At 39.5% G+C, this 25,893-nt stretch overlaps 1 long non-coding RNA gene across 3 annotated transcripts; it reads right to left on the reverse strand.

The window, feature by feature from the left end:
- Nucleotides 1–405: 405 nt before the first annotated feature.
- On the reverse strand, nucleotides 406–23,674 carry LOC145820337 (uncharacterized). 3 transcript variants are annotated; one of them, XR_014361627.1, is made up of 7 exons: nucleotides 23,437–23,674; nucleotides 20,303–20,421; nucleotides 20,091–20,186; nucleotides 19,160–19,215; nucleotides 18,964–19,065; nucleotides 1,925–1,960; nucleotides 406–670 (listed from the first exon to the last, which is right to left on the reverse strand). It is a non-coding gene; the product is annotated as an uncharacterized LOC145820337 (long non-coding RNA). The 3 variants fall into 3 exon arrangements; XR_014361626.1 differs by having other exon boundaries at nucleotides 20,303–20,683; XR_014361628.1 differs by lacking the exons at nucleotides 406–670; nucleotides 1,925–1,960 and adding an exon at nucleotides 10,852–11,169 and having other exon boundaries at nucleotides 20,303–20,683.
- Nucleotides 23,675–25,893: the final 2,219 nt, after the last annotated feature.

A 25,893-nucleotide genomic window follows, 5' to 3' on the forward strand; every position in this document is an offset into this window, starting at 1 on the left:
TCAATTCCTCCTACACCAAGAAGAGCCCCAAGCTTGGTCTTCAAGATTAGAGGATGAAGATGATGATCTAAACCCAAGGGATTGCAAGAATCAAAGAGTTTCTAATGTTTTGGAGATGATTTCTAGAGAGAAGGAGGAGAGAAATTAGGTTTTAGAGTGAGAGAAAAGAGCCCCAAATGTGATACACTTCAACCAAAAGGGAATAAAAACAGAGATTTGGACTGCCCGACTGCCGCACGTGCGGCGCCTGTCACACCCCGAACCCGCCCATAAAAGTTCGGACATGACCTATGCAGATATGGGCATTAAACCTGATATACACAATATAGGGGACCTAAACGGAAGCATTAAATATTAAAGAACAGCATCAAAACATATCCATTGAGATACTATTGACAAGCCAGGATCACACATAGCATAGCAAGAACATAAATACAGAACTACGCATCCGAGCCTCGGTTACATACATATATATATACAGATCCAGCCCTAGGATTGGGCGTGTGACAAAAAAGTTCTTTACAGTCCAACTATAATCGACAACTAGAGTACGAACCCAAAAGCCCAACAAAACATCACTAAATACACGGGCATTCAAGGGCCTGGTATACTTAGGTTGACAAAAAGGAAGACGGGTATCGGGATTACGACTGACCTCCCAGTTGATTACCTACAGAAACAGACAAAATACAGAGTGAGTAAAACTCAATGAATAGTAGTACATAAATAATATAATGGTTAACTTGAATGATAAAGCATATAACTGCTGAGGCATATGATTAACCACATTCTATAATTACTTCCAGAACAGTCGTGGGTCCAGTTTCTTAACAGAATGGCTTAAAGCCCATTAATGTACAGAACGTCCATAGGCCTAATAGATACAAAACGGTTATCGGCCCAGAAATAACAGAACGGACTAGCGGCCCAGAAATAATAGAACGGCCTAACGGCCCAGAAATAACAGAACGGCCTAACGGCCCAGAAATAACAGAATGGCCATCGGCCAAGAAATAACAGAACGGCCATTGGCCCAGAAATAACAGAACAGCCTTTCGGCCCATAAATATACAGAACAGCCTTTCGGCCCCCCAGAAATAACGATGTATGGACTCAAGAGGTGGCTTGCACGGATTCTAGAGGTGGCTCCCACCAATGTGTAGCACTTAGTTCCGTACATTAATTTGTTCCATACCAGAATATATCAGAACAGATTAACTTTAGAATCATATAGCAAATACACACATTCTTCCCTTTATTCACATGAATTAACACAAATAATATCAGTTTAACAGAATGTTACTGATAATTATGAGCAAAAAGGTAAATATATTTTACAGAGTGAATGCTTCCAGAAATACGTAGATACCATAGTTCCACAATGCATATACATCCCATTTTCTTATCATGTTTCAATACCACTACCTAGCAGATAACATAATGCTAACATTCATTATCCATAGCAAACAAAACGTTTAGTGCAATGATGCACTTACATTTCCTCATGGTTCTTTGGAAGTCGACGTACTTGTCTCGTAATTAACAGAATCTTAACATTAACAATAATCTGAAGGTAAAGGTACCAGTACATCAATAGGTCAGAACAATTCCTATCACAACATGAGGCACATAACAATGTCATTGGCACTCAATTCCTTTCTATTAACCGACTTCATCGTTTTACCACTTTGTATGAACTTTTGCTACGGAAACATGGGTAAATCGTAGGATGGTACATTAACAATAATCATTAGCCATAACCAAAATACAGAGGAGGTTCAGAGTCGTACCAATGTACACCAAAATCTTTCAATGTTTCCACTAATTCCCAACATAATATTCACAACTACTTGTGAAGAGCAGAACGTTAAACAAAAGAATCATTACTGGTAATGAAATGTGCGATTCCTGTACTATTACTCACAGTGTTCAGGTGCTTGGTCCGCCCCTGTAGCTGACCCTACACAATTCACGTAATTCAATCATAATTCATCATAGTCTATTCAATTCAATATTAGTCAACACAACATAATCCAACAAAGTCAACACCACTTAGTTCATTAACACCATTTGCAATTCAACATAATTCAAATTAAACCCTTGAATCTCATTTCAACATTCCAAAACCGAGTTCATATCATCCATGTCAGTCATAGATTATTTTCCCAATTTTCCATTCACATTATAGCATGAATTACAATGTTCATAACGTAGTTCATTCGCAAATTTTAAACATAATTTTCAAACATTTTTAAATTCCAATTAAACTTGAACACATATAATTCAATACCTCAATTTTATTATTCTACTTTCAATTTGGGCCAAATCATTGGTTATCATCATTAATCAATCTAGGGTTTTAAAGAAAATTGGGGGTTTTCCTCCTTTCTTAGTTAAATCTTTAAATCAACAATTACTATTTATCAATATGCTAAAAACATTCAACATCCTTTGAAAATTGGAGTGGAAACCCCATTTGTGAGTAAACAACAAGCCATTAATGTTTCTAACCCATAATCAACTCAAAATTCCAAAATGTCAACAAAATCCCAAAGTGTCAACAAAATCACTTTGAATCATAAACGTTCAAGGCTAAGAGAACCCCTACCTCAAGATTGGAAGCAAAGAAGCTAGATCGAAAGCATCCTCTCGAAAATCTCAAAATCTAGTCGGTTGGAAAAGTTCATCTTCACTTCTTCTTCATCCTTGATGCACGATCCATGGTGGATTGTTGGTGAGAATGGATGAAATCAAAGGTTTGAGGGTTAGGTTTTGGGACCTAGGAAGAGAAGAAGGAAGAGGGAAGAAGAAAATATAAGAAATGATCCAAAAATCCCGTTTTTACGATGTTGTTCTCGCGAAACCCGCTCGAGAAGGAAGGAATTTCAGTAGACCAGTAGAAAATAGAGGCGATTGTGAATTGGCCTACACTGACAAATGTGACAAAAGTCCGTAGTTTCATGGGCTTAGCTGGGTACTACAAGAGGTTTGTGAAAGGCTTTTCGAAATTAGCTGTGCCTCTTACCCAACTGACACGCAAGAGGAAACCTTTTGAGTGGAACAATGAAAGAGAATCAGCCTTTCATGAATTGAAAACAAGATTGGCCACTGCACCAATTCTGACACTACCTTTAGGTACGGAGAATTTTGTGATTTTCAGTGATGCATCTTATAAGGGTTTAGATTGTGTGTTAATGTAGAACGGAAAGGTTATTGCTTACACCTCCCGACAGTTGAGGCCACACAAGAAGAATTACACAACACATGACCTAGAATTGGCCGCAGTTGTTTTTGCTTTGAAAATCTGGCAGTATTATTTGTATGGGGCAAAGTGTGAAGTCTACACGGATCACAAAAGTTTGAAACACTTTTTCACACAGAAGGAGTTGAATATGCGACAGAGGAGATGGCTGGAACTGATAAAGGATTATGACTTAGAGATTCAATATCACCCTGGGAAAGCTAACACAGTTTCCGATGCCTTGAGTAGAAAATCAACGGGAAGTATGGCTCGTTTGCTTACGGAACAAAAAGAGATCTTGCAAGATTTTGAAAAGTTTGAAATTGAAGTGGTAACGTATGAACATGGCGGATTGATAGTCGCTATTACAGCTGAGCCGGCAATCATTGATGAAATCAAGAAAAAACAGAAAGAGGATGAATTTCTCAAGAAAGTGATTGATGAATTTGAGACAAGTCCGAAGGCAGAGTTTGGCATTGAGAATGAAGTGTTGAGATTTCGGAACAGAATGTGTGTCCCAGACATTCCGGAACTGAAGAAGTGGGTTTTAGATGAAGCCCACAGATTCGTATTTGCTATGTATCGGGGTAATAATAAAATGTACCGGGATTTGAAACAAACCTACTGGTGGCCTAAAATGAAGAAGGAGATTGCAGAATATGTGTCCAAGTGTCTTCAATGTCAGCAAGTCAAAGCTGAACATCAAAAACCAGGCGGTCTACTTCAACCCCACCCTATTCCTGAATGGAAGTGGGAACATGTGACTATGGATTTCGTTGTTGGCCTACCTCGGACTTCTCGAAATATGGATTCTATTTGGGTTGTAGTTGATAGATTGACTAAATCTGCACATTTTCTGCCAGTTAGAACTACGTTTAATGCTTATAGATTGGCTACCATTTATGTCGATGAGATTGTCCGTTTATACGAAGTTCCGGTGTCTATTGTGTCGGATAGAGATCCGAAATTTGTATCTAAATTGTGGAAAAGTTTACAGGAAGCTATGGAGACAGAACTGAGATTTAGTACTGTATTCCACCCACAGACAGATGGGCAATCAGAACGGACCATACAAACTCTGGAAGATATGCTTCGGATGTGTGCTTTGGATTTTCAGGGGAGTTGGGAAGACTATTTCCCACTTGCAGAATTTGCTTATAATAACAGCTTCCACTCCAGCATCGGTATGGCATTATACGAGGCTTTGTACGGTAGAAGGTGTAGATCACCCATTTGTTGGACAGAAGTCGGGGATAGAGCTTTACTTGGGCCTGAAATTGTGCAAGACACTTCTGAAAAGATCAAAACCATTTGGCAAAGGCTCAAAACAGCTCAAGGCCGACAAAAGAATTATGCAGATGTCCGAAGAAGACCTCTTGAGTATGAGGTCGGTGACCATGTGTTTATTCGTGTGTCCCCAATGAAAGGCCAAGTCAGGTTTGGGAAGAAGGGCAAATTGTCGCCCCGTTACATTGGGTCGTTTCAGATTTTGGAAAGGCTTGGTTCAGTTGCTTATAGAGTTGCCTTGCCACCGGGATTCGAACAAATCCATAACGTGTTTCATGTGTTCATGTTCAGAGGTTATCTCCGAGACCCGTTTCATGTGATTGATTATCACCGGGTAGCTATTGATGAGAATATGGAATATGCCGAATGGCCGGAACGAATTGTTGACCGGCAAGTGAAACAGTTGAGGAGCAAATCCATCCCAATGGTGAAAGTGGAATGGAAAGAACACTATGGGACGAATGCTACATGAGCAAAAGAGGAGGAAATACGACTACGCTATCCACATTTGTTTCCCGACGAAGGTAAAATAAGTTTGGCAGACCAAACTTCCTAAGAGGGGAAGACTGTGATACCCCTATTCCGTAGTATGTTAATTGGTCCTTAATTTGAGTATGATTATGTGTTTAATATGATTTCATGTCCCATTGTGTGAAAATGTGGTTTTGAATTTCTATCTGTTCACTGTAGGAAAATCTGTTTGATTATCTGCTTTGAAAACTAAATTGAAGGCCTTATCGGCCACAGAACCCGAAATTGATTACGCCATTGTGATTAACGTAATTTTTAGAGCCTACGGTGAAATTTAATTGAAAATTGATTCAAGTCGAATTAAATTGATTAAATTGATGATTTAGTGCCCAATTATTTAATATTATTAAATAATAGTTGGTGGGACTTTATGTGTGAGGCCATATACACTCTCCTTTAATTCTTTTGAACTCAAAAACCTGAGTTATAAAATTGTGAGAGAGAGAGGGCCAGCCATAGAGAGAGAAGTGTAGGAGAATCAAAGTTTGATCTTGAAGGCTTGGAAATTTGAAGTCTAGTTCAAGAATTAAGCTTAAGTTTGGAAGATTAAAGCTCTTAGGTGAGTGATCAACCCTTAGCTCATGAGTTTGAGTTGTGTTCTTGTGAATTAAAGACTAGATGTTGAGTTTAATCATAAGTTGTGTTGATTTTGATGAGATATGCACATCCATGCATAGAATTGTCATGAATTGCCATAAATTTGTGTAATCTAACAGGTAGCATGTCAATTAGGAAAGATTGAGGGTTGGATCATACATGTAAGCATGTTTTTGTTAAAATTCATGTGAATGAACACCAATTGCATCAATTGGAATGGAAATGAGATCAAATTTAGCATGCATGTTTGATTATTAAAAATGTGGAGTTTAAATGACGTTGAAAGCATGAGCCATGAGTGAATTTGAAATATTGGACCATGATTTTGGAAGATTGGCTTCATATTGTTTACATCCATGTGTTATATGATATATTTACATGATTTGGTGCCTTAGTTCGAGCTTATAAGCCTTTTGAATGTTGAATTGAACTCAAGAAACCATTCTAGAAAACCCATAATTTATGGTGTCCGCTCGAGTGAGGGAACTGATGCTCGAGCAAGGAATTCATGCTCGCAGTATTTTTTGCAAGCATGGGTCCGCTCGAGCGGGGAAGTCCACGCTCGAGCGGGGACCCTATTTTCTAAAATTTTGTTTATGCGTTCTGTGTTTCGTTTTCCATTCTCTTCCACTTCTAAGTACTCTTAGGCATGCATTGAGCATTCTAATTGAGTTAAAAAGATAAGTATGAAGCCTAAAGCGGAATATGTGAATTTAAGAACGGAATGAATTGTTAGTAACCCTTTTGTGTTCATGGACTGTGTAGGGTCGAGCTCCAGGGCAAACCAACCAACCAATCACTATGAGTAATATCGATATTTGAAATTTGTCATTCGTCCAATTGCTTATTTCCTTATAAGCCTTATGAGTTTGCCAGTTCGAATTACGGACAAATGTTTTGACATGAATGAATAGGCCAAAGGCCGTTTTGACAAGAACGAATGGGCCGAAGGCCGTTTTGACAAGAACGAATGCGTCGAAGGCCGTTCTGACAGAAATGAATGGGCCGAAGGCCGTTTTGACATGAATGGATGGACCGGAGGCCGTTTTGACACGAACGAATGAATGGGCCAAAGGCCAGTTTGTTATCTGAATGGGCCAAAGGCCGTTCTAACGCAAATGAAAGAACGAATGGGCCGAAGGCCAGTTTTGTTTGGGACTGTAGTTACTCGACTTAAATTGTGTATATAAATGCTAGATAAAATTGTGAATTGAGCCCAAGGCTGTTTGGAGCATGTTGTTCTACATATCGCTTGTATAACTTCTGTATTTGATATTATTCACTGGGCTATCGCTCACGCTCATTCATGTGTTTGTAGGTGAGCCAAGAGAGGTCCAGACCCAGCCTCAGTGAAGTCTGTGTGGAACAACCGAGTTTTGGAGAGTCAGCCCTTGTGTCTCACGCACGAGACTCGTCTTCGCCTTTTGTCGTACTATCTTATTTTTGTCCTGTTGGGGAAGTCTTTGTATATACTTTTATATAGTTTTCGTGGGTTGACTTAAGTTTTGGAGGATCCTGTTGTACATAACTTATGCTACTGTATTTCTGTTGTGAGTTATTAACGTGTTTATGTTTGGTTGTTTGGATATGCCATGTAAGCACAGATCTATGGGCAAAATTTTGAACTGCTTCCGTTTGGCCCCCATTAACTCTGTAAAAATACATTTGTTTTGGTTTGAGGCAGTAAGTAATCTCATGATTACTGGCCGGTTATGTCCTTAACCCACGGGGGCGGGTTCAGGTCATGACAAGTAATGCCTCCAAATTTTCAAGGCAAACATTGCTGGGGCTAACTCTAAGTCGTGGGTAGGGTAATTCTTCTCATGAGTTTCAATTGTCGAGAACCGTAAGCTACAACCTTTCCCCCTTGCATCAAAACACAACCAAGCCCATCCTGAGATGCATCACAATAAACGGTGTTACCCAAACCTCTCTCCGGAATGATCAACACCGGTGCCGTAGTCAATCTAGTTTTAAGTTCTTGGAAAAACTTTCCACAAGCCTCACTCCACACAAACTTAACCACTTTTGTAGTCAACCTAGTCAAAGGCGCGGCTACTCTAGAGAAGTCCCTCACGAAATGCCGACAGTACCCCGCTAATCCCAAGAAACTCCGGACCTCAAAAACTTTTAGGTTGCTCTCAATCTTGTACCGAATCTAGCTTTGAAGAATCTACAGTTACATCCTCTCCTGACACCACATGGCCCAAAAACTTCACCTCGGTGAGCCAAAACTCGCACTTCTCAAATTTGGCATACCATTGATGCTTCCTAAGCAAATCAAGCACTACCCTCAAGTAGGTCTCGTGTTCTTCCTCCGAAGTTGAATAAATTAGGATGTCCTTCACAAAGACGACCACAAAAAAATTTAGTTTATCAAATCCATAAAGGAAGCCAGTGCATTAGTCAACCCAAATGGCATTACAAGGAACTCATAGTGGCCATAACACGTATGAATGGCCGTTTTCTGGATGTCCTCCTCCCAGACTCTCAACTGATGATACCCCGACCTCAAATCTATCTTCGAAAAGCAACAAGATCATCTAAGTTGATCAAACAAGTCATCTATTCTAGTAATGGGTATTTGTTCTTAATGGTAACTCGGTTCAAATTGCAATAATCGATACACAACCGCAATGACCCATCCTTCTTTTTCGCAAAGAGAGCCGGCGCTCCCCAAGGTGATGTACAAGGGCGAATCAAGCCCTTGTCTAAAAGCTCTTGGAGTTGAATCTTCAACTCATGCAACTTCGCGGGTGCAAATCTATACGGCGCCATAGAAATTGGTGTCGTTCCAGGCACTAAGTCAATGGTGAACTCAATCTTTCGGTGAGATGGCAAACCAGTAAGGTCCTCGGTCAGAGTATTCACAAACTACCCTTGGCAACTCAACTCGAGACCCGTCACTCTCATTATCCAAGAGAGTAGCAAGAAGACCACTAAGCTCGTTCGTACTACGAGGATCAAATACTGGCGATAAGACCCAATCAACCTTGTCCCCTAGAAAATAAAAACAATCACCACTCGAGGCGTACACTGTGACCGTATGACGAAAACAATCAAACACTACCCGATACGAAGACAACCAATCCATGCCTAGAATGACATCGAAACTCAACATGTCTGGCAACACAAAAGCAAACGGGAGTCTACGCCGACAACCTCTATCTCACAACCACGACATCCCCGATCTACGTCAACTGTACCCCCAACTGGTGACTCTACTCTGAGCAGAGACGCTAACTATGCCACCTCTAACCCCAATGCAGATGCAAATGCAGTAGATATGAATGAATGAGACGCAGCCATATCTATCAACACATTGACCAAAGAATTACACACAATGAAAATACCTCTCACAACTGAGGATCCTGGCAACTGCTCTGGCACGATAATAGCGTACAGGCGCCCCTATGTCCTCTAGTCAACCTGCTCGTCCCTCAGAGCATAGGGCAGCTGTACTGACTGAGCCGAAGCGGCTCCCTGATGAACTCGTGAAGTCTGAGCTGAGTGAACCTGCTAGTGGCTCTGAGTCTTCCTTGACCCTGATGTGCTAGATGTGCCTTCCAGCTGCAGGCAAGCTCTCTTCATATGCCCTGACTGACCGCACTGAAAGCGAGTAGGCCCTTGCCTTCTACTCTAAGACTGACTCTAAGATCGGTTAGGTAGTGGTAGTGGTAACATCTTCTGTCCTCCTCCCTTCTATGGACATGCAAAGGCCTTGTGACACGGTTGGCCACACTTGAAACAAGAGAACCCACTCTATGTACTCTTCCCCAGGCCCGCACTAGGCAAGGGGAAAGTGGATCTAGACTGTTACGGTTGGGACATGAATGAAAAGGTGTTTCTGCTCTTCTTGTTGGGCCTATTGTCCCCTTGTGACCCTTGGTCCCTAGACCTTGAATTCCGAAGTCTCTCCTCCTCATCCTCCACGGTAATCTCCACATGTGCAGCCGCCTCCACAAGATGGTCGTAGTTTCGGATCATGTTCCCGGCAACCTTGAACAAGATCTTGGTTCTAAGATTCTTCTCGAACTCAATGTAACGACGTTCTTCCGTTGCTACCAACTCCGATGCAAACCGGGACAAACTAGAAAAGACCGCTTCAAACTCAGCCACAGACATGTTAAGTTGCTTAAGATCTTGGAACTCCTACCTCAACCTCCCCATAGCAGTGAGAGGTAGGTACTTGTCTTGGAAGGCCACCACAAAAGCCTCCCATGTCAGTTCTATTTGACCCTTGGCATACTTCCACCATTGGCCCGCGTCCCCCTTGAGATAGTAACTCGTAAGAGTCACTCTAAGCTCACTATGTTCTATGTGAAGCATCTTGAAAGTCTTCACAGTCTGTTCGAGACATTCATCTGCTTTCTTTGGCTCGGGGCCACCATGGAATTCATCCGGTTTGGCCCGAAAAAACTCACTTGTGAGGAGGCTCGCCCTTGTCTCCACAGCATTCTCCCTAGCTTGGGTCTCTGCCCTAAGTATGTTCATGGACTCCTTCAATGCCCCCGCCATTTCTCAGGCTAGGGCCCCCATTACGACTTGACCCGTTTGCCCCGGTACCTCAGTTTGCCCCACTTGTTCGGCCATAGTAGCTTGGCTGAACTCCTCTTCTTGCACTGGAACCCCTTGGACCGGTACCTCATGTACACCCCGGCAACCCCTACCATGCCTTCCACCTCTACCACCACGAGTTCGAACCCTTCCTGACATCCTGATTGAGAATCAAAGTAAATAATTTAGCACATAATTCCAAATGTGCTCGCAACTTGCCTCACACTTTAGACTATAGCAATTACATATATCTTGTCACACAAACAATTTACTTGACTCCACATAAGCACTTAGTTACATAAACACACGAATTATTCTTTAGTGATGAGGTTCGTCCCATGAAAAACCAAGAATTCTTAGTAGAATGAGTATTGATCAAGTACCCTTCTAATAAGACCTCAAAGAATCTAATAGGCATAAATAACATCCCAAAAGTCTAATCACATACCCATATAGTCACATAATCACGCTATCACATAATCACAAATAAACAAAACACTTCCTAATCTTGCGAAATGATCCCATTGTGGTAAAACAACCACTTCCCGTGATCCCCAAGTATTCAAACTCGATAGCTCTGATACCAAGTTGTAACGCCCCCGAAAATAATCCAAACATGTATAACACATCAAGCCACATTCATTAATTAAATGGTAATAATCCTTCCATCTTTACATGGTTAATAAGTGATTTTATACAAAAGTATCACATGCGAATTATACATTCTTTAGTAAGAAGATGCATGAATCTATAGCATGTGAAACATATAGTCTTAAAATAAATAAAATGCCCTTATGGCTATAACTTCTAAGGCTTAAGCCCGGTTACACAAAAGTGGCCTCTCGGACCCATACAAAGATAGCCCTTGGCTAGCAATCAATTCACAACAAAATAAAGCTATATACTCTTAACAAATTATCCACGCCCTCAACTTGGCGAGATCACCACATCTTTACCTGCACCAAATCCCATAGAGGTGAGCATAAAGCCCAGTAAAGAAATCCTTAACAGAGTATATACATTTATGCAAGACATCCAATATTAAATGCAAGTGAAAATGCCATGCAATGCCATTTTAAAGAAGGATTTCATTTCATGCTCTTCTTGAAAATCATAATGTTTCAACAACAATTTGCAATCTTATAGTTTCAAACCTCACAATTTATTAAATGGGGACGGTAAATACGACTGAGGTAATCCCTAGGTTGGTGTCTGCAAGTAGGCTCAACGAGCACTACCAATGCCCCACTTTATTGGTTGCTAACCGAAAGGGAAGTGGTACCTCCTCCTCGCGTGTTTTTGGTCTTTCACTCTGGACACTCAAGCCAACTTATCAAACTCATCTACACCCCCTAACTGGGCTTACCAACGTATTTACCCCTTTACATTTCCAAGATTTCAATCACAATAAATCCTCTCTCAATGAAAGTTCCAGTTAAAAAAAAAAAAAAAAAAAAAAAAAAAGGAAGATCAATCTTCAAGACATGCAAGATTTTAGTAATGCCAATGCAACAATTAACCACACCATTTCATTATTATAGCCAAAAATTACCATCATTAATCCATTTGTAGCAATGTGCCCACAACTCAAACACTTTCAACATTTTTATCATCTCAAGCCAATGCATTATATAAATGTTAACTTCTAATCTCAACAGCTTGCATATATCAAGAAATTCTCCATCAACATCTACATAAATAATTGAGTAAAATAAAATATTTCTCATCCTCCTTGCCTAACATGGCACACAAAAATACATATAAAAACATACATATGTATAATCTCAACATAGGTCCTCATCCCTCTTCATTTAAGAAACCCCAAAATTTCTAGGTTTTCACCAAGTTCCAACATTTCCTCATCCCTTTTGCCAAAATCTCTCCATATACATCAATCTACACCCATATGGCTCAATAATTCAAGAGAAGTCTTTTAAAAAGTAACAAGAGTAAATTTCTATTACAAAATCAACAATTTCTCGAGCCCTTAAAACCCATTTTCGAACTAAACAAGGATGAGCCCACAAGATCAATCACACTTGTAAATATTTATATGAATCAATGGAAACCCTACCTCAAGGTTTGATGAAGAAATGGAGATGAAACCCTAGCTTTGATGGTGTTGAAAGGAGATCTCCACCATACACAATGTGGTTCTCAAGAGGCTCTACAATGTTGATGAAGGAACTATGGACCAATCTTTAATAGATGGTGAAGGATCAAAGGTTTAATCTTGTTTTTGAGGTAGGAATATAGAGGAGAGAGAGAGATGTATTTTTAGAGAGAGAGAGAGAAGTAATTAAAATGATATACAAACAGCCCAAAAGAAGAGAAAAATAGAGTTTTCGAATCTGCCAGCGTCCCGCACGTGTTGCACGTGCCCCGTACGTACGGAGCCTACCTTCCGCACGTGCGGCCCTCCTCCCCTGCACATGCGGCATGCCCAAGCCGCACCTGCATATATTGCAGTGTACTATCCTCCCAAGTGAAGCTTTGAATAATCAGCTTAGGGTATGATGAGATATCACCCCTTATTTATACATGAAGATTAGGGTTTACAAACAAGACAATTACAAGATGATCCCTGAGGGCATCACAATGATTACAGACCCAAGTGCCTTTCGGCTAATAAAATACTAAGACTTTCGGTGATTATAATATGCCAACACTCCCCCTCAAGCTGGTGCGAAGATATCTCTCATGCCCAGCTTGCCTAATATGTCATGAAACGGTTTATTCCCAATTCCCTTGGTGAGAATGTCAGCAAGTTGTTCACCAGACTGAACAAAAGGAGTACAAATGGTACCACTAGTGAGTTTTTCCTTAATGAAGTGGCGATCAATCTCAACATGTTTTGTCCGGTCATGTTGAACTGGATTGTGAGCAATGTTGATGGCGGCCTTATTATCACAATATAACCGCATGGAGTCCGTCTGAGCAATACCTAGATCACTCAACAATAATTTGATCCATAAAAGTTCACACACACCTTGTGCCATAGCTCTAAACTCAGCTTCTGCACTTGACCTGGCAACCACATTTTGTTTCTTACTCCTCCAAGTAACTAGGTTGCCGCCGACAAATGTGCAATACCCTGACGTTGATCTCCTATCAGTTACTGACCCGGCCCAGTCAGCATCTGTATAGGCTTCTACACGAAGATGGTCATACTTTGAAAAATACAGACCCTTACCAGGAGCAGACTTCAGATACCTCAAGATTCTCATGACAGCCTCAAAGTGAATCTGATGAGGAGCATGCATAAACTGACTAACTACACTGACAGCAACAGCAATATCAGGACGGGAGTGAGATAGGTAAATGAGCTTACCCACTAATCGTTGATAGCTCCCCCTATCCACAACTTCTCCTCCATCATCTCCCAATTTTTGATTGGGTTCCAGTGGGGTGGCACATGCCTTGCAGCCAAGCATCCCAGTTTCCTTCAACAGGTCAAGCACATATTTTCTCTGTGAGATAAATATCCCATCCTTAGAGCGAGCAACTTCAATTCCCAGAAAATACTTCAAGCTTCCCAAGTCTTTGATTTCAAATTCTTTGGCTAAGTATTTCTTCAACAGAGGTATTTCCTCACTATCATTGCCTGTAAGAACTATGTCATCTACATAAACAATAAGTGCTGTAGTCTTACCGCATGAGGAATGTTTCACAAACAATGTGTGATCTGCCTGACTTTGTTTGAAACCATATTTAAACATAGCCTGAGTGAATCTTTCAAACCAAGCCCTTGGAGATTGTTTGAGACCATATAATGACTTCCGAAGTTTGCATACTTTCCCTTCTGTTTGATGATCCTCAAAACCCGGAGGAATGTCCATATATACTTCTTCTTCGAGGTCACCATGGAGAAAAGCATTCTTGACATCAAACTGATAAAGCGGCCAATCTAGATTAGCTGCGAGAGAGAGAAGTACTCTGACTGAATTCATTTTAGCCACGGGTGCGAAGGTCTCCTGATAATCAATGCCATATGTCTAAGTAAACCCTTTTGCCACAAGTCTTGCCTTGTAATGCTCAATAGACCCATCTGCTTTGTGTTTCACAGTATATACCCATTTACAGCCCACAGGTCGTTTGCCCGTAGGTAACTCAGTCAATTCCCAAGTGCCATTCTTTCTAAGTGCTTTCATTTCCTCAATCATGGCTAGTTTCCACTCAGAGATAGCAAGAGCATCCTGAAAATGGTTAGGAATGCTAACAGAGGAAATATTGGACACAAACGCTCTATATGAGGATGACAAATGAGAGTATGATACAAACTGTGAGATAGGATGTTGAGTACAAGATCTCACACCCTTCCTTTTGGCAATAGGAACATCAAGATCAATGGACTCACGAGATTCAAAGTTACCTAGACTCTCATCAGAAGCAGGAGATGGCAGTGGAGTAGCAGAAACAGTCCCTTGTATCCAGTTAACTTGTTTTCTGTCGATGTCCCGGACATAAACATGCCCATCCTTATTCTTGGTGACAGTGGGTTCTATAGTTCCAGTAGAAGAGGGGGGTGCTAGAATAACTGGTTCTACCATAGGAGGCACAGGACTCACTTCTACCATAGGAGACACAGGACTCACTTCACACCAAGGCTCCCCCGGAAATGAGGACGGTGACACCGGAGAGGACAAGAAATAGGACTGGGATTCAAAGAAAGTGACATCCATGGACACAAACCACCTACGGGAGGAAGGGTGGTAACATTTATACCCCTTTTGAGTAGGAGAATAACCAAGGAAAACACACTTGAGGGAGCGAGGGTCCAACTTACCACGAGAGGGAGAGTGATTATGGACAAAACAGACACAACCAAATATTTTGGGAGGAATAGAAAACAAGGACTGAGAACCGAGGAGGACGTGCAGCGGAGCCTGTTTGTCCAAGACCTGGGTAGGGAGACGATTAATAAGATGGGTAGCGGTGAGAACAGCGTCGCCCCAATAGGGTTGAGGCACGTTCATAAAAAAACACATGCACCGAGCCATGTCAAGAAGATGCCGATTCTTGTGTTCGGCCACCCCATTTTGTTGAGGGGTATTGGTGCAAGAGGTCTGATGGATAATGCCATGAGTAGAGAAATAGTTTCCTAACCCAGAATCTATGTATTCCCCGCCATTATCAGAACGAAATATTTTGATAGTGGCCCCAAACTGAGTACAAATCATCTTATGAAAAGTGCGAAACACAGAGAAAACTTCACTCTTATCTTTCATGAGATACACCCAAGTAGCACGAGAAAAATCATCAATAAATGTAACAAACCAGCGATGACCTTTCACAGACAGAACACGAGAGGGACCCCAAACATCAGAATGTATTAATGAAAAAGGAACTAAGCTTTTATTCAAACTGGGAGCAAAAGAAGCTCTATGTTGTTTTCCAAGTTGACAAGACTCACAAAGAAAGTCAGACACATGATGATTTGCGAAACTAGAAGGAAATAAATGCTTAAGTAAATGAAATGAGGGATGCCCAAGACGCCGATGCCACAACCATACATCAGCGGGGGTAGTAGAAGACGCGGTGGAAGAATAAGCAAGTTTGTCCGGTTGATCTAGGAAGTAGAGACCATTTTCTGCACTACCACTGCAAATCGTCCTCCCCGTGACAAGGTCCTGAAAAAGACAATGATCAGGAAAAAACGTCACACAACAATTCAAATCCTGGGTAAGACGACTTAAGGATAACAGATTAACAGAAAACTTGGGAACATGGAGAACAGAAGATAGATGCATGGTGGGAGTGACTTGGACTAAACCTTTTCCAGAAATGGAAGAAACAGTTCCATCGGCAATCCTAACTTTGTCCTGACCTGAAGAGGGCTTATAGGCAGAAAAAAGATCAGGGGAGCCAGACATATGATCAGAGGCACCAGAATCAATAATCCAAGGCAAAGATGTATGACACAGGAAAGCACAAGGAACAGATGCTAAGTTACCTGAGCGGGCAAAGGACGAGGAAGCGGTACTGAGAGTAGTAGAAGATCGGCGGTCCAACAATTGGCGCAAAGCATCCTCCAACTCAGTATCAGAAGCTTGGGTAACAGAAGTGGAATTAGAATCAAGGGTATCCACGGCACTAGACTGATGAGCCCGGGAATAGGAACCACGTCCTCGAGAGTGGCCTGACCGACCTCCTCGAGAACCTGACCGATCACCTCGACCCCCAGATGGAGTCCCATGAAGCTTCCAACATGTCTCACGAGTATGCCGCGGCTTCTTGCAATAATCACAGAATACAGACTCCTTAGCAGCAGACGGAGGAGGCAGGCTGAGGCCATCTCGAGGAGTAGACAGTAATGCGGAACGGTCAGTAGAGACAGGGGACATCATAGCTGACCGACGACTTTCCTCATTTTGTACATAGGCAAATGCCTCCTGTAGTGAAGGAAGGGTGTCCATACTCAGAACTCGACCCCTAACTGGATCATACTCCATATTTAGGCCGGCCAAAAATTTAAAGACCCGTTCCCGAGCAATGAACTTCTTGTACCCGACAGAATCAGTAGGGCAAACGGGCTTATAGTCTTCCAGGTGGTCAAGGCGTTTCCAGCCGTTGGTGAGGAAAGTGAAGTACTGAAGAACAGTCTGCTCCCTCTGAAGTGTGCTTTCAATAGAGCGACGCAACTCAAAGGCCTGTGAAAAATTTCCTTTGCGGGAATAGGTAACAGCCACAGCCTCCCAAATGTCCTGGGCAGTCTCCATAGATAAGTAGCCCTCACCAAGTTCTGGAACCATCGAATGGATAAGCCAACTCATAATCAAAGAGTTAGTAATCTCCCATTGGTCATAACCTGAGTCAGTGGTACTAGGTGCCTGTATCCTACCATCAACATACCCCATCTTTCCTCTGCTTTTCAAAAACAAAGTCAAACTTTGAGACCATGCTAGGTAGTTCTGACCATTAAATAGAGAGGTGGTGATTTTCAGACTAGGGTTGGGATTCTCAGTCATGGTAGTAGGTAGAGTGAGACTCTCACTCTTTGGTGTTTGAGACGAAGAGGACACACTAGTGGAATCTGTCATGGATACAATACTACCAAACCCACAACAAACTAGTAGAAATCACAAACCCGGAAGGTGGTAGTGAGATAACAGGCACAATGACCACTATAAAGACATAACAAAAAATTAAGAAATGATGATTTTTTTTTTTTGAATATATATATCTATATATATTTTTTTTATTTCATTTTATTTTATTTTATTTATTTATTTATTTATTTATTTATTTATTTTTGTATTTTATTTTATTTTATTTTTTTTTTTTAAATTGATTTATTTATACATGTCTTTATATATATATATATAACTATATATCCTGATATATATATATATATAAATAGAGCCGGATATATATATAGTTATATATATATATATATCTATATTTATAGACCACAGTGATCAGAGGCTGAGGACGAACAGAGAAGACGAGCGACGAAATGGCTGGAGGAGGTCGCCGAGCTGCGGTGCTGTTGGTCGAGTGACGATCGACAGAGGAGGTCGACGAGGAAGACGAGCTGAGGACGAACAGAGAGAGAGAGTTGACGGCCGACGATGGTGACGATGAGCTGGCGACGGGGACGATGAGCTAGCGATGGTCGATGATGGGCGACGATGGCGACAGAGAGAGAGAGCTGAGGAGATGAGGAGATTGACTGAGGAAGACGGTTGAGGAGATCGACTGAGGAAGATCGACTGAGGAAGACGGCTAAGGCAGATCCACCCAGGTAAGCTTCGAACCCTAGAGTGTTGTTGGTGAATAGGTCTGCCAACGAGGGTGAGCCGAAACCCTATAGGTTCAGCTCTGATACCATGAAGCTTTGAATAATCAGCTTAGGGTATGATGAGATATCACCCCTTATTTATACATGAAGATTAGGGTTTACAAACAAGACAATTACAAGATGATCCCTGAGGGCATCACAATGATTACAGACCCAAGTGCCTTTCGGCTAATAAAATACTAAGACTTTCGGTGATTATAATATGCCAACACCAAGCTCCTCCCTCCCACACATGCGGCCCTCCTCCCCCGCATGTGCAGCCTTGGCTCAGTAGCTCAGAAGTTGGTTCGTTCACTTCCGGGCGCTCCAGACTCGGCCGTGCACCCTCCGAAGCAAGAGAAAAGTCAACATCAAAATAAACAAGAATAAGAACTTATTTGAGAGAAACCTCCGGACTCCACAAATCCAAACGAATAACAAGGCTTCAAGTCAACCCGGCACCCCACAAGACAAACCCAAAGTTTAAATGAAGGAAAATGAAACGAGCAACGTACACGGTCATCATAGCCAATATTGGTAATGAGGTGTCCGTATTCCATTCATTTGTAGCAAATAACAGAGTAAAAATAAAAAATAAAAAAATTACATGTGTCAAAAACAGAATTCAGATGTTGTAATTGCAGATATCACTGACCTTCCCATGCTTTAAGGAACATATTACACACTGTAAGAAGCAAATCCTTCAATTGTTAGTTGACAAATTATGACCTTCAAGCAACTTATAATTTTTAAAGATTGACAGCAATTTGCATTTCCTTTTGGTGCCTATACACAACTATTTAATGGATTATAAGTTGGTCGTTTACACTATATGAGAGATTCATATCAAAGTCATGTTTGTATTTCTACCCCCTTTTGCATTTCTAACATTACAATAAGGTTTTATATGAGGAATTCATATCAAAGTCAAGTTTGTATCCAAAGAGAGAGAGAGGCACTAAGCCAATACCTGAATGGTGAAATCCATTTGTGGCCTTGTAGTAGACCAATCAATATTATCCCAATTAACTGAAGGTGGACACATTTTATAGTCTTTTTGCATAAAGAAGCCCTATTGAGTACCAATATGAACTCAACTGTAAATGACATTGAAAAAAGGAAGCCACTATCAAAACAATTTAAAGAGAAATAAACAATATTCCAACCTGGCACTCTTCGGCAATTATGTTGATGGAATCCAGCCACTTAACGGAACGGGCACCTATAATACCAGGGACAACTACACATAATTGATACCCATGATCCCTTTTAGAGGCTTTAGCAGCAATGCATGCCGGTGAAGTAAAATTAGAATGGTAAACTATGTAATTTGTTCCCCAAATTTAACAGAGGGCAGTAAAACAATTAAATAAAAACACAAAAAAAGCACAGCAACAAGGTTTTTATGTTGTCGTGTTCTTTTATTATTGAAGGGATTTTTGCAGGATTACACAATTATACGATGGCCGCATGAGTTAAAACTGCATAGCTGATAAAATAAATCTTCCTACCTACTGGCTGGTGTGCCCAAAAATTTTGTATGAGATGCCTATCCTGCCACCAACTGGCCCATAGGATACTAGCATCAATCCATGAAAGAATGATGTGAGGTTTAGAGTTGGTTATTAAACAATCTAAAACCTTGATGGATTTTAGTGTGATCTTGAAACCTACACTAGATAGTTATAAAAAATAGTTGGAAAAATAATTTATTCCATAACGGAGCATAATAATGGTTGTGAGGATGTGACAAATTCACAGTCAGTAGTCCTGTTAAGCAAGGTTAATAGATTATTCTTAGGAGACACAGGGTTACAATCAGTTTTGATCTTAGTTTTCCATGTATTTTCAAGAATAAGAAAATGTATTTAAATAACTACAACAAAAGCTTGCTGCCACCAAAACCAAGAGATTCATCTATTGGAGGTCGATTTTCTATTGAACAATGAATGGACTGGAGGTTAAGAGAAAGATGTACGGAAAAGGTAGACAAACTAGAAGTGTGCAATTTACATCATAACAGGCAAAGTGAATTTGAAACTTATAAACTTCTCCAAAGAAATCAGCATAATTCTTTAATAGAAAATGTTTTCTTACCACTCCATTCATCTCATATGCAAGTAAAACATCAGCTTCAGGGTTTGTGGCATGAGATAATAGAATTGATGCGTTATACGGACCCCCATTCTCCTTCTACAAAAAAAAAATTAAAAATAAAAATAAAAAAATAGAAAAAAAAATAAAGCAAGAAAGAGAAAAAAAGAACAAAAAAAGTTCCCAAAATAAGACATAAATGTTCAATTACCTACCTTGCACTTATCAATGCTGACAAATTCAACATGCTTTCCACCTGATGATGTGGCCCTTGTCAACTTGGGTATCCTAAGAAGTTGGAGAGCATCTACCAATTTTGCCCCACTCCAAATCGCTGGAAGAAAATCGCAGTAAGCCAAGAAGTTAAACATAGATAGTGCGGGTGTAAATAAAAACAAAAAAAATGGAGGAGGGAAAGGAGTGCATATTTTTTGTATTGACTTTTGCATTTGAATTGACAACATAATGTTGTAAAAATAAAAACTCAAGAAAAGGAACATAAACAAAACTTCGCCTGACTTCCTTACTAATCAAGCTGAGTTAGAAGGCTACCACCAAGACACACAAGTAGAGCTGAGCTCAAACACGGAGTCAACCTACAAACATTTATTAAAAGAGTTTTATAGTCTGAATAAATAGGAATACCATATTTCAAGTCACCAGAAAAGTTAATGATAGATGGGGGAGCTTGCAGTAGCTGGAATCAAATTGCCTGCATAGTGCTCTATGCAATTAAGAAAAAAAAAATCAGCAAACACTATGATGTCTCTATTAGAAGGCATTTTCTTACTAATACTTAAAAGCTTGCTTTGAAATTACAAGGTTAGGTTGGGCTAGCCCTAAGTTAAATGACCCCAAATCACAAATCAAGGCCAATGACACTAGACACTATGAGGTCTCTATCAAATTTGGAACCAAGAAAAGCAAATTAACGCATATTGTTTGTCATGATCTTTCGAGATATACCAGTCAAGCAAAACATTATGTGATTTCCATGTACGTTGATTTTAGTTAGGCATATTATCAAACAAATGGTATGCTTATAAACGCACTAACAAACACGGAAAGCATACAAATCAGTTCAACACTTCCGTAGAAGACAGAAAAACGACAGACAAGAATTTTACATACCTTGTTGTCCGGATTCGCAGCACATCAGTGACAAACATAAAAATACAAAAGTGAATAGAATTACAAATAGCAACAGAACATAGAGAAAAAGGGGTACAAAACACATAACTGTTTTGGAAATTCAACAAGTTTCTCAAGCAATTTGAGAAAAAACAGTAGTACAAGTTCTCAGATTTGTTTTATTATTTAATTGTATTATTATAATTTATTTCTTTAATTATTTATCCTTTCAGGATTTTTTTTTTTTTTTTTTCTATCCAATCATCAACATAATAATAAGAACTTTAAACAAGTCCAAATTAGATCACACTCCTACCAATAAATCAGTTAAATCCATCGCATATGGAACAGAGTTCCATAGTAGCATACAAAATAATATAATGTAATGACAAGAATCTCACATTCAAACAAAACCCCATAGTCGTAACCCGCCCACCACTTTTTAGTCTCCATCTCTCATATCTCATCGCATCTCATCCCATTCCATCGTATCTCTTGCTTGCTGATCGAGGTGGAGGAGGGAGGAGCAAAATGCATTGCGCTGGTGCTAGCCTTGTTCTTTTTCCTCCATACAAAAGATACAACAACAAGTAAAGATACAACAGGTCCACTCCTCTAGTTTTGCTTCATTAGTCATAACTACTAAAAATCCAAAACCCTTCTTCTCCAACACAACTAGTTTTTACACTAGTACTACACCACCAACTGCTCTACAGAATAAGAACAATTCTCATCTTACATGTATATGCTGCAAGGCTTCTTTTCCTTTAGACTTGGATCTGTATGATCTTCTAGGTGTTGATAGCTCTTCTTCTCAATCCCAGATCAACTTGGCTTACAAGGCTGTTCAGAAGCATTGCCACCCGGACATTGCTGGCCCTGCTGGCCATGACATGGCTATTATTTTCAATGATGACTACTCTCTTCTCTCTGATCCTAATTCTCGTTTTGCTTATGATAAGGTCAGTATCTTCTTGTTTTTAATTTATTATCTTCCAATAATTTCTATGTATTAAAATAACTTGTCCTATGCTTTAGATTTTATGGTATATATCAATATTATCTTCTATACTACTATATTATACGAGTTGAATTCTTTCTCGTCTATAATCCAGACCGAATGGTGTTGTCCGGGTCTATAGAACCTATCATAGGTGTTGTTTTGATGATCTGAACTATTTATTTTGTTAAACACTTCATGTATATCCCCACAAATAAAATTAGAACAATTTGATAATCGTAATCTATTTAATTTATCATATGTGTAAATAAAAAAATGAATGATCTACTTTTAAAAACACAATTAATACAAGCAGTTCGTGTGATATAAATTATTAGTAGCAATGATTGTCACATATACTACTTGAACATGCAACAGAGCTTGCCAGTGTAGTTGGTAACTTTTGAATAAATCAAACAATATTTGTAAAAAGAAACTCCTTCCCATTCATCATCTCGATAGAGCCAACAGAACATATATGTGAGTTATACCCATAAAAAGGAAGCTTTAAATATGAGATATACAGGGTACAATGTTGTCCGTAAATGAAATGGCTTTCAAAACATGGAACCATTTTCCACATGACATTGATTACTATATTGAGTAACTGTTCTTATATAATCATCAAGGGGCAAGAAAAATAAAAATGTGTATATATACTTGTCATACAATCACACAAATTACAAATTAAAAAATCAAAAAAATGAAAAAAATTATTATAGACAAAAATTACAAAGCTAAATAATAAACCCTTAAAATTTTCTTAATCACACCTTTGATCTACACAAAACTCAAAAATTTAGGAGTCATACTTGGATGAATACCCAAAATAAAAATACCCACACATCATGGTAATCATAGAAACCAAAGAAAATGAAATCGATAATAAGAAGAACGATTGAAAAATCAGAAGTTTACCCAAAAACATTGCAGCACTTACTTTATTTTGTACACTTTGATTTTCAAATAAGAATATAATTTAATAAATAAATAAATAAATAAAAACAACGAAATTTACTGTTCAGAACTTAAAAATCCATCGTCCACAGACCCTCTATAGAAGAAAAATTAATTTCTTTGATTGAATCTGAAGATATGGTTCGAAACTGTGGATTAGCTCCAAAACACACAAGAAAATCATAACGAAATCAAACATTTAACAACAAAAAGAACAAATAAGGAAGAGGAAAAAAAAAAAAGCAAAATGGCAAAATTTACCGCATTAGAACGTAGAAATCCATCTTCAAAAAACCCTCTGTAGAAGAAAAACAATTTCCTTGATTGAATCTGAAGATATGATTCGAAACTCTGATGGATTAGTTCCAAAACACCCAACAAATCAGGAAGCAAGAAGTAAGAGAAGAAAACCCAAAAGAGCTACAAAAGAGATGGACTGAAAGAGGAAAAAAACAGAAGAACAAAAGAAAAGACGAAGCAAAGGGAAGGATAGAGAGAGACGAGAGCTGTAAACAATTTGCATTGAGAAGTGAAATAAGTCATTACTCTGTGACCATCATCAATACTAAAGCAGCCCAAGTTTTTAGGCTCTATGAGACAAAATAGATCACACTAATAAAATGTGTGATTAAAAAAATATTATCTCATTCATTAAATTAAGTGTGATTAAAAAAATATTTTAATTTTTTTAATCATGCTTGTAATAAAAATGAGATATTTTTAGTTCTTCTTATGTGATCTTTAATCACTATTAATTGAAAGGTATGATTAAAATATATATATATATATATAGTCACATTTAATTAAAAGTGACATAAAAGATAAATATTATCACACTTAATCAAATCAAGTGTGATTAAAATATCAATCTATTTTTTTTATCACACTTCCAATAATAGTGAGATAATTTCATTTGTTAAAGTGTGATCTTTAACTATTTTTGTAATAGTGCCTTTTGTGAAAAACTTTCCTTCATAAAATTTATACATTTTGTTAAAACTTACACCTTTTGTGAAAACAAAACTTACACATTTTGTGAAAAAAGTTGCACATTTTCCGAAAAGTTACACTTTTTGTCAAATACTTTTTTTATGAAATTTACACTTTTTTTTTTCATGAAATTGCCACATCCTTCTTCATACCTGTAGACACCCCATTTTTGACCGTCCTCAAGACTTGGACGTCACCGTTTGAACACTCGATGATCATCCATGGCTCGTGTTCGTTTTGAGTTCCCGGAGGTCTCGACCGCGCGCCTTGCCTCAAGATCTCTCAACTTGACTGTTTTGTGCTTGGTTATAGACCAAGCACTTTTGTTTTTGCTTTTGAAGGAAGAGGATGGCTTGTTGGCCATTTCCTCAACCCATCGGCCCCTTTTTCTTGCCATCGGCCAAAAGTGTTGGCCGATTGGCACTGTTTTTGGTCGGTCGGCCCCTTTGTTGGTCGATCAGCCATATTTTGTGGCCGAACCCTGGTCACCTGCTTTATGCAGATATTTTGTACCAGCTGGCTTAGCTGGCATGCACAATTCCCCCCTCTATACATGTGTATGGAGGGATTTGCTTCCATTGCTTAGCTTCTCTTAGAAGCTTTAGAATTAGAATTCTATAAGAAGGGAGCTCCTCCTCCCTTCTCAGAAGTTCTGAAATTTAGGGTTAGAAGTTCTATATCTATCTATCTCTATATTTCCTCTCTCTTTACATTTGTGTGTGTGTTTGAGCTTGAAAGTGTGTTTTGTTCATACTTTTGCACTAGAGCACCTAGCAATACAGCATCCTTGGTTGCTGAGGTGCTAGGGAGTTGGTGTTAGGGTTCTTAAGGTGGTTTTGATAAGGGAAAGGTCCTGGAGCTTTGTTCTTGAAGGTGTTCTTCAGGGTGAGCATTCTTGCTTTTAATACCCCTTTCTTGCTTAAGTTTTTAGCCCTTCTTGCTTATTGTTTTAAGCTTGACTATAAACTGATAAAAGTTCTATTTTTACATGCTTTTGATCTTTGTTTCAGGTCTCTTTTTGGTTTGGGGTTGTTTCCCCCCTCTTAGGCCTTGTTTTAGGCCATCCCTTTTGGCCCTTGTTTCTTAGTCTTGTTTTAGGCCATCCCTTTAAAGGGTTTGTGCTTTATGCCTCATGAATGTGTCATTGTGTATACCATCATGCTTAGGCCTTTGGGATGCCATCTAAGTGGATTTTTGGGCTCATCCTAACATGCCATAACTCTGATTTTATTGGCTTAAGTCATGCCATGTTTGGTATTGATAAGTGTAGTGTAACACTCTCTTTGGTAGCCTTGCATGCCTCATGTTTTTGGCGTTGTGTTCTAACTTGTGTTGGCTAGTTTCGAGCTTGTTTTTGGTCTTGTTTAGACCTACCTTCGGACTGTTTTAGGTCCCCTTGGCCCTTTGGAGCTCGCTTTGTGTGGCCATGGTTTGAGTCCATTGGCTAGCCTTAAGCTTTGGGCTTTCTTGAATGCTTTACTTGTGTAGTTTGATTGGTTTGGCACCTTTCCAAGCATGATTTCAAAGCTTAACATGTTTGTCAGATGTCCAAATTTGTCTTTTTTTAGTGTGCTTAAGAGTTGTCCTTTCATGCCTTAGTCTTTAGGCCAATTGGCATGCTTTGCCTTCATTTCCCTAGCATTATGGCCACTGATTTGGGCCTATTTGAGATATGTCTATTTTGGTTTAAGTCCATCCTTTGCATGTTGTTACATGCTTGCCTTGCAT

Source organism: Camellia sinensis, chromosome 2, assembly GCF_055761805.1.
Source record: "Camellia sinensis isolate YWXY chromosome 2, ASM5576180v1, whole genome shotgun sequence".
In the NCBI taxonomy this organism is placed as follows: domain Eukaryota; kingdom Viridiplantae; phylum Streptophyta; class Magnoliopsida; order Ericales; family Theaceae; genus Camellia; species Camellia sinensis.